The 13,755-nt window shown below is 39.2% G+C and overlaps 1 protein-coding gene across 1 annotated transcript in view; it reads left to right on the top strand.

Annotated features, from left to right (window-relative positions):
• Positions 1 to 13,755, top strand: part of COL25A1 (collagen type XXV alpha 1 chain) — a 429,426-nt gene that overhangs the window by 236,136 nt on the left and 179,535 nt on the right. The window lies entirely within an intron of this gene.

Below are 13,755 nucleotides of genomic sequence, written 5' to 3'. Positions count from 1 at the left end.
AGCAGCGTGATCTGGGGAGAGGGGCTTAGCATATACTCGTTTACTTTATTCAGAGGAAGCATTGACTTTCAAATATCTTTTGCAGTCTTCCTGCCACGTTCAAGGATGGAACATAAATCATATTAGAAATGACTTTGCTTCTGTAACTGACTTTCAGCTCTTGCTAATGCTAGGCAGATGGCATGCCCCAGGTCTAAGAGCCTTTACTCTTTGGCTTCATATTTAAGCCTCTGTCTTTAAAACTAGAAACAAACCACTACTACCCAGAGGAAACTCTGGAGGTTACAGCCAGAGTGGAGTGTTCAAGGCATCTTCATGTGGAATATGTATTACCCATGCCAAGAGGTAGTTAAATCCCATTTCTGCCTTATGGTGACACTCAGGATTCTAGTATTTCCTCTCTGGTTCCTTGAAAATTCAAGCAGCCATGTAGCTCTTGCTTTCTTGGGGACATCTATTAGTCCAAATTCTCTACTTAAAATATATCAACAGTTCTTTCTTATTCTAAATAAAGAAATAGAGAACTAGTATCATTAACCCCCTAGTATGATGGTACTTAGAAGAGTTCATGGAAAAACAGAATTAAAAGATAATATGAATCTTTCCATGAACCTTTTTTCAACTTTTTATTAATTAATTTTTTTTTACATTCTAAGATGTTGTGGAGGGGAAGGGACGAGGAGGGTGGGGACACAGAGGTAAGGGGTGGGGGGGATGGGGCTGGTCCGTGGTTGGTCCCTTTGCTAGCCTGGTTGTGGAGTGCTGGGGAGCATGGCTGAGGCCTGCGGGATGTGCACTCCAGCTGTGGAGCCCAGAGCGTTTCTGGTAGCGGGATGGTCATCGCCCGGCTGGATGCAGCCACTGGGGGGGCTTCCAGTGGTGGGTCGGTTGTCGCTGACCTGGATGCAGACATCAAAGGGGCATGGCTGAGGCCCTCAGCACCCCTCACCCCATTGTAGGAGCCCGGGGACCTTCTGCAGAGGCTCAGTTGTTGATGGGCAGGATGTGGATGTCAGGCGTGTGTGGTTGAGGCCCTTGGACCACTCTCACCCCAGCTCAGGAGCCTAGGGGCTTCCACCAGTGGCTCGATTGTTGCTGGGTTGGATGCAGACATTGGGGGTGTGTGGCTGAGGCCCTTGGGCCCCCCTCAACCTGGCTTATGAGGTTGGGGGGTCCTCTGGCTCTTCTAGGTTTTATAGGGATTCTTTGTTGGTGTTAGACCTTTACTGGTTGATATCAAAACTTTGTCTCTGGTCTGTGGGTTTTTTGTGTTTTCTTTCAATTCTGTGTTAGATTATTAGCTACCCCCACCACTTTAACTCTGCACCGGAAGTAATTTGTTGTCCTTTGCTTTTTACTAAAATGGGGGGAGCTTCCTGTGTGGACCAGCACTTGAGCCCTGTAGTTGAGCTAAATGGCTGCTTTGCTGCTGATTCTCTGGGGAAGGCTTTTTTGTGCAGCTCAGGTTTTAATTGTTGATCTGGTAAGCTCTTTCAGGTCTTATGAGGTCTCATACACCTGGGTTGTGTGGAAATTCTAGTCTGGGCCTGAGTCTTTTCAGCAAACTGCACCCCCTGAAGTTCTATATTTCTGACCAGTCTCCGTTGAGTGGTCCTGTGCTGATTGGAGGGCAGATCAGCTGTCCATGCTGTGCCCCAGTGTTTCCCTGGTGGCCCATCTCCCCCACTACCCACACTCCAAACACTTCCCATGGGGTGGGCCATGCTGGTCCTTTGCAGTGACTCACCAGCCTCTGAGTGGCTCCTTTCTTCAGTTGTCTGTTGCTATTCTCTCCTATGTAGGTCTATAGGAACCCTGTCAGTGGTCTCACTAGCCTGGTGGCTACCAAGGCCCTACTCTCCCTGCAGTCTCCAAGCAACTTCACACAAAGGGCACAGCAGTGGCTTTTGCCAGTTCTTGCTCTGTGTGCTCACCAAGGCCAGCCTCAAAGTGGTTGGGGTTCAAAATGGTTGGAGCAGTCCTTTTCTTCTCTCATCATGGCTTCTCCCACCTTCATGAACTCTGTAGGTCTCTCCTCCTCATCCCCTAAGTTCTAGCAGCCCCAACTTGGCTGTTGTTGCTTTTTAATAGTTGTAAATTGGTTGATTTGTGGGAGAGAGTGATGCTGGGGACCCTCTATTCCACCATCTTGATTCTCTGCCTGTAGGTTCCCCATGAACTTCTTGAAGTATCCTCATATATGGCAGACAATATTCTAAGCACTTTGTACATATAATTTCATGTTGTGCTCACAATAACCCTCTGATGTCACCATTCCCATTGTTTAGTGAGGAAACTGAGGCTCACAGAGGTTGATTACCAAAGGTTGCACAGCTAGAGTGTTTGCAAAGTTGAAATTCAATTAGGTATGTTTGATTTTAAACTCTTTCAGCTTACCACTTCATCCCTACCCCTTATGAATTATATGTGTGTTATAACATGGATCATTGTTACACAGGCCAGGGGTCAAATCATATTCCTTGATGTAAATAATTACACATAATTATTTATATGAACAAAAAATGTAAAATGGCTAATCTGTAAAACAAGCACTTATGCTATCCCACCTTGACCACATTTCTAAAAGTTTAAAGTAAAAGTTTAATGTGTTTAGCAAACTGTATCAAATCCAAAAAATAAGGCATAATCATGAGTTTTTATGCTGGTTGTGTTAGTCTGTTTTGTGTTGCTATAACAGAAATACCTGAGACTGGGTAATTTATAGAGAACAGAGGTTTATTTGGCTTATGATTTGGGACAGCTGCATCTGGCACAAGCCTCAGGCTGCTTCTACTCACTGTGGAAAGCGGCAGGCAGCTGGTGGGTACAAGCAGATCACGTGGTGAGAGGAAGCAAGAGAGCAAGAGAGTGTGGAGGTGCCAGGGTCTTTTAAACAACCAGCTCTCTCAGGAACTAACAGAGTGAGATCTCACTCATTAATCCCACCACCTACGGAGACCATTAATCTATTCATGAGGGATCTGCCCCCATGACTCAGTCAGTTTCCAACACTGCCACACTGGGGATCAGATTTCCACATGAGTTCTGGGAGGACAATACATCCAAACTCCATCACTGGCTAAAAGATTAAGTTTAAATTGCTCATCACATTTGATAAGATGAAAAACTACTGATTGTGAAAAAGAGAAAAAAATATTGATTATGCTATCTTCACTAGCATGGAGTCTTACTGTAGTACTTATGACCCAATATCATGGGAGCCCTTATGGGTAAAATACCCTACAGTGAAATCCTCTTGAGCCTCTCATTTCTAAACTTCCAAATGTGGCATCTAAGAAAAATCGGCCTTCCATCAAATTTCACTTTTAAGTAGGTGGCCTTATAAACATCTCCATTATATTTCTTGCATCTGAATAAATATGAATAAACACTAGTATTATTATGATTAGATAGATTTATCAGCAATGTATTTATTTAGAGGCAATATCCAATTATTGACAATTTTTATATCAAGTGATCATACTCTTCCTATTTTTAGCTTCATTTTAATTTTATGTGTGGTTTTTTCCTTTCACCTTTCTATGAATTGAAATCTGACAGTTTTTGTAATTTTGTTTTTAGAGAAATTTTACTTTTCTAATATTGTGTCTTTTAAAAAACTTATTTAACTATCTCCACAAATAAAAAAAAAATTGGATAAAGTATCAAGGTATATGTTGACATTTGAATTGCAATTGCCCTTGCCTACATCCTATACTTTAAATGTAAAGCACAAAGGCAGTCTGAGAAATTAGTCTTGCTTCTGATGAGCAATCCTTGGCACAGAACCTATGTCAAGTAAATCCCTTGAATTTCCTCTGGCCTTGAGAGTCTGTGGTATTGTGGCTTGATGTGTACAGAAAGATTACAAAGCATGAACTGGTGTCCTGATATCTATTTTCTTGCCATTCACTTTCATTTAGTTGTGAAATGTGCCCCAGTAGTGCAAAAGACAGCATTAGAATGCTCATGGAAACAAACAAATAAAAATTAATTGGCCTTGGGGGATAATAGCAGATCTCATTGTCTCTCATTGCCACTGAGGGTCACCTTTTTTTCATTGCCCTCCTGAAGTAATACGCTCAAGCAAAATTTTTCTAAAAAAAATACCAAAAAGAGAATCATACTTAATAAAAAAAATTAATTTAGCAACGTTACATTTATATCTTATTCGATATATTTTGAGATACTTGAATAATACCCTGGTAGAATTATGTGTGTGTATACAATTACGTGTTTCTTTTGTCGCTTTCTGTGTTCTTGCATATCGAGATCATTTATAATTTAAAACATGAGGGACAACTTGAATTATTGCTCTAAAGGACTCTGTACAGGCACTTTGAGTGTCTAGCTCAGATATCACAAATGTATTCGCTAGAATGATTTGCCTGACCGTTTTGTTACCTATCAAATGGTACCTTCTAATTTGGATATCTTAAAAATACATTTGTATTCCAATAGGAAACAAGGACTTTGATCAAAATTTACAAGATGATTTCAGGATTTTCAAATGTAGCAAATTTTATACCTAGTTTTGTTCTTTTTTAGTTAATAGGGGATTCAGTCTCTCAGTCTTTTTGTCCCAAAAGGAAGTGTCATTCTAATATTCACAGGTCACAGAATTAAGCTAGTTGTATAATTGTAGCCAAAAAAAGAGTTAGGAGACCTGTTTTAACTTGCTGTTACATTTGTATCAGTCTATCAAGCCCTATAATTATGCTTGAGTGACAGAGATATGATGTTATTGTTGTTAGTTAGAACCCTCTGAGGTGTGAAATACGACACCTTTGTGCAGCCTATTCTGTTCCATCCACCTTCAACAATTGTCAACTTGATTTGAACCCTAGAACCTTGTTGACAGATGAATGAAGCAGACTTAGCCAAGTTAAGTTTACAGTGCTGTTCCTGCCAATGTGGTAGATGAATTAGGAAAAGAAGTCTCTGTAGGACTTTTAGATGAAAAAGTGTGATATCTTTATTTCATATTGAAAAAACAATATGATTTTTAAGTCAAAACCAAATCTTTTCCAGAAATATTAATAACTGCAATTTATAGCAACTACCTACCATATGCCACTTTACAGACCAATTCTCATACCACCCTCCGGTGACCTAGAGATTTACTATACCAATTTTACAGAGGAAGTAACAGAGTTGGGCCAGTCAAGTAATTTACCTGAGAATCCACGTCTAGCAGGAGGGAGAACTGGAGTTCAAACCTAGATCTCTCTCTCTCTCTTCAAAGCCCATTTCTTCCCCCATATTTCTGCAAGATGTTTTTCAGGCAAGTAGTGTTCAAATGTTTCTACTGTCTTTGTAAGTAGCTCTTTGTTGTATATTATTTTGTCCTCTATCATGTGTGGCTCATATTAAGCTCTTCTTAGTTATTTGTAGATCTTACATCTTTTATGTGGTCTTTTATACTGCCAGCTACTCAAAACAACTTATAATTCAGCTAATTATCATCTAACTAAAGCAAATAGTGTGGAGATAGGAACTTTGCCTCTTGACTCAAGAAAAGTGGATATAAAATTTTAATGGAGTTTTCCAGTGCATGTTCCTTTAATTATTTCTTCATTATATTCCTGTTTAATTATTAAAATATTTTTATTTTTATTTGGTGTCAAAGAGTGTGCTTTTGAGTGTGTAGTAACTGATATTTTTTCTATAATGGGTGTTTTGGTTGACAAAGGGATCAAATCATTTATCTTGTAGGAGGCAGTATCAGTGCAAAATATCAGAATAGCTAGATAAATTCAATCACCATAACAGTCACTATAACAAGCCAAAGAAACAAGAACCTGGAGAATTAATTTGTGTTCAAAGGCTGTTTGGGGACAGAGTTATAACAGAATGACCATAGGCTGTCACAGATAGGTAGCTCATTTTGGGCCCCTGCTCCAAGGTTTGTCTCCTGGAACACAAGGTAGAAAAAGAGAATCTGATCGTGACTCTTACGTAGATCGATTACCCAGTGTCTATTCATGTCTTCTGTTTTGAGTGGTTCAGGTTGCTATGTTTGTAGAGGGAGCTTTGTTCAGTGGAAATTTGTTTTAATGCTTCCTCTGCTATCACTTATGTAGATTTTAGTGCCGCATGAGCAGAACTTTGGAATTCTGGTAGCGGCAATGATAATGGGTAAAGATCCTGCAAAGCAAAAATAAATAAGGGTGTTAAAAAGTTTAAAAAAAAAAAAAAGGAGGAGGAAACAGAGACATACACAAATATTGACAATATTTTTCTTTGCAACATTATTTTTTCTTGTGATCTATTTCTGGATACCATCTGTTTTAGAATAACTTTAGCTGTCTTAACAAACAAACCTTAAGGTGTCAGTGGCTTACCACAATGGAAATTTATTTCTTATATGTGGTGAGGGGCAATGCTTTTTGCAAGGAATCAGACTAATAGAGACTCTGCTGTTTAACATGTGTGTTCCAAGGCTATTCCGGGTATGGACATACAGCCATGGATAGGTAAGGAAAGAAAGTGAAGGATCAGATAGGAGGATTTTTTTTTTTTTTTTCTTTTTGCCAGTACTGGAAATACAGGATTTGGAGGGTTATATCACTTCTGACCACATTCCTTTGGCAAGAGTCAAGTCACATGTTCACACCTAACTGCAAGGGAGGTAGAGAAATGTAGCTGTGGGCTCAGAAGCAAAGGTAAACAAATTTGGAGAACAGCTAGTCTCTGCTGCCTTATCTGGAAATAATTCCTTCAGAAACAGAAAGAACCAGAATTCCTCAGAGAGATGTACATAGGTATGTCACTTGGGTAATAATGTGACATAAATCTTACTATAGCATTTTGGAGAACATTCATTAAAACTATTATCACTAGAAAAAGGAAGAAAAAGTTTTTTAAAATTTTTTTTAATTTTAAAAAGAGCAGCATAAAAATTGAGAGGTGGTTTGTGAGAGGAGGTGGTTTGTATTAATGCCAGGCCCTAGGACCCAGGCCTGCCAGATTACTTCAGAACCTCATTGGGAGTGAAGGCTTTTTGTTTTTAAGCACTTCCAAAGTCTGGAACCATCGTAGACACTGTTATGGCCTTCACTCTCTTCTTGATGTTTCTGTTCCACTGAATGTCTTCGTTAGCTTATGTCTATTGCAGTATTGAGTCCAGAGTAACCTCCTCAACGTGGAGCAATTCTGGTTGTCCATCTGTTTCGTGTTCCCAACTAATTTTTAGTAATGCTTCTGTTAAAATAGACCTTTAGAGTCACTTTCATGAGGTCTGAAGAATGAGCCGCTGCCATTCTTATGGTGAGAAACAGTTGATTAAAACAAAAAAGTGAGAGGTTAGAGATGAATCCTCTCTCTCCGGAGGATATTTGATAGGTGAAATAAGAGGGAGTTGAAAGAGTGTTTCTTTTTAAATTGAAAAAATAAACAGCAAAATGGTCAGAATTTCTAAGAAGAAAACTAAAACGGAATTTCTCAGATTTCACATCTTTGCTGATGGTTGATGACTGGAAACCTGCAAACATCCCATCTTCTAACAAATAGGGTGTAATAGAGTTTTGGACATGTTGTCCCCACCAAAACTGATGTAGAAATCTGATCCCCAGAGTGGCAGTGTTGGGAGCTGTTTGAGTCTTGGGGGTGGATCCCTCATGAATGGATTAATGCTCTCCCTGGGGGAGGAAGGGTAGTGAGTGAGTTCTCGCTCCATTAGTTTTCCCTAGAGCTAGTTGTTTAATAGACCCTGGCACCTCTCCTCTCTCTCTTGCTTCTCCTCACCATGTGATCTGCTTGTACCTGCTGGCTGCCTGCCGCTTTCTGCCATGAGTAGAAGCAGCCTGAGGCCCACACCAGAGGCAGCTGTCTAAAATAAACCTCTGTTCTTTATAAATTACCTAGTCTCAAATATTTTGTTACAGCAACACAAAATGGACTAATACAGGGTGTCACGTCACTCCTTCCTGTTTTACTTTCTTGTGACCAAACACTTAGTCCTGTTGCTGAATTCTTAGGACTGTCTGCCTTTGCAGACCTGGAAATATCTTCTGGGACAAATTAGGGAAGTACCTGTATGACTCCTGTGGATTTGTGAAGTGATAACTGCCATATTCAAGAAAACCACTCAAAGTGTGGTTACAGAGCAGCTTAGACACAACTTGAATGTTAATATTTTGAACAAGGTCAAATGAGTAATTTGAGTGATTATTGTTTCCTCTTGAATAGCTGAGCATTTGGTAATTTTCAGCAGCATGTGATCTGAGAGAAGGGCTCAATGTCCCCTTTCTTCCAAACTGGCTACTTAAAATGTGGATTCCTCATAGGCAAAGAGTGGCTTCTGCTTAAGTTTTGATTACGTGGGCACTGTGAAGCTGGCCTACATTTGGCCTAAGGCAGCTAAGTACCCTGTTTGATCTCAACTGGGTTATGGACTATGTTACCTAAATGTTCTTATCTTTTCAAATCATTATTAAAGATATTTTAATGTATTTTTTATTTTTACAAATCCTTGTGCTTTCTTAAGATTTGCTTAGGGTTAAATAAAATCAATTTTTTGCTTCCTTTTTTACTTGCTAATATCTTCAGCCTCAGAGACAGACAGACAGATACACACACCCCTCTAGCTTTCATTTCTGAATAATTTTTTATTAGAAAGTTTTCTGTATGGTCAAGAAAACGAATAAAGGATGGAATATAGGATTTAGAGGCAGAAGAGACTTTAAAGAATTGTTAACAATTAGTTTATACAGTTATTTATAAGATAGTGTCCATTCATTCACTGATTCATTTATCAAACTTATGTGCCTAAAATGTGCCATGCCCTCTGGTATATAATAGAGATAAAATGGCAAATAAGACATGACCTCTATCTTCAATAACCTTAGAATCAAGAGGGAAACAAAACAAAACAAAAACATAGCAACATTACCAGAGAACAAGTATGCTCAGGATATGTCAAGATATGCAATGTGAGAACTGTAGAGGGGTAAATAACCCAGATTTAGGTGTGGAGGGGATTAGGGATGCCTCTGGATTTGAGATGAGTCAAGGGCTTGTTGACATGAAAAATCAGACTAGTGTATGTCTTCAAAGAGGTTAGCATTTTAAAGCCTGTGGAGCACAAGAAAGAATGGCATATTGGGAAGCTGTGTATTAAAAAGGCTGAAATGTAAAGTTCAAGGAGGAGATGAGGAAGTAAATAACGAGAGCAGAGACTGGAGTAGGACGAGGCGGTGGATCTTGCATCCCACGCTAAGTCGTTACCCAAAAAGTCTGCAGTCTTGGAAGGACTTATGGGTCAGGGTGGCATGGTCAGAAGAACATTTTAGGAAGACCACTCTTAATAAGGGACAAGGAGGAGAGGCAAAGAGAGAGGTAATTAGGGTGTTATTGCAGTCATTCAAGTGAGAAATAAAATGGCCTGGAAGAATAGTATTGGGAGATATAGAGAATGGGGAAGATTCCAGTGACATTAATGAGGTAGAAATGGCAGAAATGTGTGACTAGATGTAGGAGTGAAGAGGAGGGAGAAGTGGGGCTGACAGGCTCGCTCTGGGGATCATAGCGCAAGCCACTGAGATGGAGAATAAGGAAGGAAGGGCAGACTTGGGCAGGGGATGACAAAAGCTGAGAAAGAAGAATTATGGGATTTACAGAATGGACTTGAGGAGGGGCCCAGAGGAAGAGGTGAAGGATGATTCTTTAGTGGGAGCAGAGTAGGTACTGCAGGAGCAGCAACTCAAGAAAAGGAGCCTTTTACGGGGAAAAAGATTTCAGTTTCAAATATTTTGAATTTATTAGTAAGATATCCAAGTGGAGATATTTACCAACTTTGGGAGATACCAAACTCTTCTCATTGTGGACAAAAAAAGATCATTAATTGGGGCATAATTCCCTCTACAATGTATTGCTGGCACGATTGGAGTGCAGATGCTCCTGCAAATGGCAAATTAGATAAAGACTAAAAAGAATCCAATGGGTTTACTGATGAAAACAGCCTTAGTGATTGTATCAGTCAGGGTTCTACAGAGAAACAGAACTAATAGGATATCTATATGTAGAGAGAGAGAGAGATTTATTTTATGGAACTGTGGGGGCTGGTAAGTCTGAAAGCTGTAGGGCAGGCCAGCAGGCTGGAAACTCAGGCAGGACTTCTACATTGAATCTTGAGGTAGAATTTCTTCTTAGGGAAAACTCAGTTTTTGCTTTTAACGCCTTCAACTGATTGGATAAAGCTGATGCACATTATTGAGGGTAATCTGCTTACTTAAAGTGAACTAATTGTAAATGTTAATTACATCTACAACGTATCTTCACAGCAACATCTAGACTAGTATTTGACCCAACAACTGGGTACCTTAGCCTAGGCAAGTTGACATAAAATTAATCATCACAGTGAGGTTTTCTGCACTGCTTTCTTCTCTCCTTCCTGTAAATCCTTCCTCCTCCTCCCTTTGTCCCTTTCTTTGATTCAGCTTTTGAATTCCATGTACATAACCTTATAATTGAGGCTGTGATGTGTAAATATGCATGTCTGACTTGATGAGCATTCGTGGCTAATAATGATAATGCAATACATTTCACTGGAAGTTTGACATCAAAGCCTCTTCCATATAGAACATTTAATGCTACAACCCTATGAAATAGGCAAGTTTGATAGTATTGCTGTCTTTTACTTCATAGCCAGTAGTGGGGGCTCAGAGAAGGGGAGCGACAGACTCACGGCACATGGCTCTTAAGTGGCGTGTGGGCAGCACTAAGCTCTGGAATGATTGTTTTTGATCTTTCTGTAGCAAATGAATACAGACCTGTGCACTTTTTAGAGAAAGGCTTTCAAGAGGGTCTCTCCTACTTGACACATTTGAGGTTAAAACATTCCTGAAAAACTGGCATTTGGAACCTATATAAATGAAAGAGCAGTTGGTGACGACATTTCTGCTGCCCAGAGCCCACATGGGGATGGGGGAAAGGACAGTAATGAAGCAGCAGGGGCTGGCTGGGGACTGGGGTGGGTGTGAGTCGGGAGGTCCAAAGCAGGCTGCAGGCAGGTTGTGCTGCACACCCAACAAGAGAGACAGGGGCTGGCTCTTCCTAGTCACGGCCCCACCGTGCTCCCTCTTCCTCCTGGCTGTGGACCTGCCACCCCTCCCAGTCCTTGGTGGAAGAAGAGGAGAGTGGAAATAGAAAGACTAAAGCATCTGTACAAAGTGGCTGATTCACCACTTCTATTAATAAACAAATGAAATCCATATTTGTGTAGCAAACCCACAGAAAAAGGAGGACAGGGTTTGGCAGGCATAGTAGAAACCCAATCTGGAAACTACAAGTTTAAAAACAATTATTTTAAATTTCATATCACAAACTTCCTTTTGGAGGCTTCCATTAGCTACATCTATGTTAGAGTATTCTTCTGGGGGAATGAATATAAGCATTCTGGAGCTTTGTGCTGCCCAGAGCACATGGATTTTATAGGACACATGAAAGCATTCCTTCGTCCTGTACTGCAGACACGGTCTTTTATTCTGATATATAATTTCATTCAACAGTAGTAGACACACATACTTCGTCTCTTGGTTTGCAGTTTTGGGAACAATTTCAACTTGCTCTCTTCCAGAGAGCATTATTAACAACCAATTGGCATCCAGTTTCAGGCTTTTTCACAGGTGAGAGTGAAAATTGAAAGAGTGGATTAGAGAGTTCTCTGCAGGCACCCCAGATAATTTATTGCTCTTCGGTGGTAATGGCTGATGTATATATCTTTCACCATATGTAGCCTTCCATTTAGACTTGTAATCAATGGTAAAGAGTAAGAACTGGTTTTTAAAAACCATCCCTTGGAGTGGAACTAATCAGCTTGCGGTTTCCTTTCAGGTAGTCTGACCATTATCCAATATGCCCTGTATATCCGTGGATAGGAAATGACCTAAACTCCCACTTCCAGTTGTGTGGATTATTTATCCTGGCGCCCCCTCCAAATCCATCCAACCCTCTATTTTGCATATTAAAGTTAAGCCTCTAATCACTGCATCTTCATGTCTGGAAAGTTGATCTGGAGTTGCCGTTACGTACAAACCTTACTTTGTACATTATATGGCATGAGTTGAAAAGAAACTATTTTAGAATTCTTGTATTGTTTGAAAGTCGTGTAAAAGATTAGGATTTATTCCTTTGCCTGACTAGATCCCCTGGGTTTTATTTGTTAAGAATGTTATTTTCCCATAGGTATTAGCTCCTCTGTTTAGAGGAAAAATTTCTTTTTTTTTTTATGTTTAGTTTGGTGATGTTAATAGAGTTTAGTAGGAGAGAATATGAAGAGCATAAGCAAACTGATGGCAATTTCAGATCACTGGAACATTTTGAACAAAATGAAAAATTGCTTGACCTTGTATCAAATGTTGTGATTTATAATAAACTTACCACAGAAATTGTGTATTTCCTATAACATGAAGTTTTTCTATGTGCAGATTTTAATCAAAGCCACAAGGCAAGTGAATTGGATTGGGAAACCTCCTATTCATCATTGTGAAGAGGGAAAGCTTTTATTTTGTCATGAAAAAGTATCCTTAAAGAGTAGGCAATTTCTTTCATCCCTATTAATTTCTAGAACTTACAATACTTTCTAGAAACTCTAATAACTAAAGCACTTGGATCATTTTCTAGGCTTCTGGTCTGTTAAAAATAAGTTGAACAGAAAGATTTTATTCATGTAAATTATGACTGGAAATTGGTCTATCTCTCTGTTGGAGTAGGAATTCAATCTAGTGCCCTAATATTGCAGTGATTACCAACATGTAGCCTGCGTTAGTACTTTCAGTGACTTATAATCCCCTTATTATAATGTTAGTAAAGTAGGCTCCGTGGACAATAAGCAGTCCTTTAGGGAAGAGTTTGGTAACAATAAAGGGGACAGTTTACATTAGAATGTTTTTTGTTTGGGAACTGGAAGTCAGCATCATTTCGGGTGTGAAATGTTTCCATGCTATATCCTGCTTTTGTTGGCTGACAGTAGCTATGGCAGGCGGCACACTATTAAAATCAATATAATAAATCCCTTCGAAAAGGACACCTCTTCTGTTCTTTTGTTCTCACCTTGTCCTGCCGTGTGCTGGTAAGGCTTTTAGATAAATTATGATACCAAGAATGGTGCCTAAATGGTATCCTGAGTTACAGACCTTCAAATGTCTTACTTTTAAACTTTGACCAAAACTAGCTTAATGGTGTTTGGCTTTATCCATCAAGGGCATGATATGAAGTCCAGTAATATGAATATGTTTACTTATATAAAACTTTAGCTCCTGGTCTAAACATCCAAATATATATATATATATATATATTTTTTTTTTTTCTTTTTTTTCTTTTAAAGCTGACCAGTAAGGGGATCTTAACCGTAAACTTGGTGTTGTCAGCACCACACTCTTCCCAAGTGAGCCATGGGCCGGCCCTCAAGTATATATATTTTAAAGGATATTAAGAGCCCCGTAGAGGAGTATTACATTTTCATATTTGGCATTTATAGACTAATTTTTTTTAACAGATTTAGAAGTGATGCATCTATAGTAATTGACCAAGATATTGACTCTTCAGTCAGAATATCATGTAGCTCAAACTTTTCTAAGTAGAAAAAAAACAAAAAGCAAAAAAAAAAAAAAACTTTAGAAGGACCTTTTCCTGAGATTTTTAACTTTAAACCATAGAAAGTTTCAGAATGTACAAAATACTAAATTTATGGAATTTTAGTTGATAGGAACCTTAGTGATTGAGTTCAAACTCTCTCTTCATTTTTTAAGTTAA

This window comes from Cynocephalus volans, chromosome 9 (assembly GCF_027409185.1).
Source record: "Cynocephalus volans isolate mCynVol1 chromosome 9, mCynVol1.pri, whole genome shotgun sequence".
In the NCBI taxonomy this organism is placed as follows: Eukaryota; Metazoa; Chordata; class Mammalia; order Dermoptera; family Cynocephalidae; genus Cynocephalus; species Cynocephalus volans.
The sequence above is the reverse complement of the archived record's forward strand: the minus strand, read 5'-3'. Positions and strand labels throughout refer to the sequence as shown.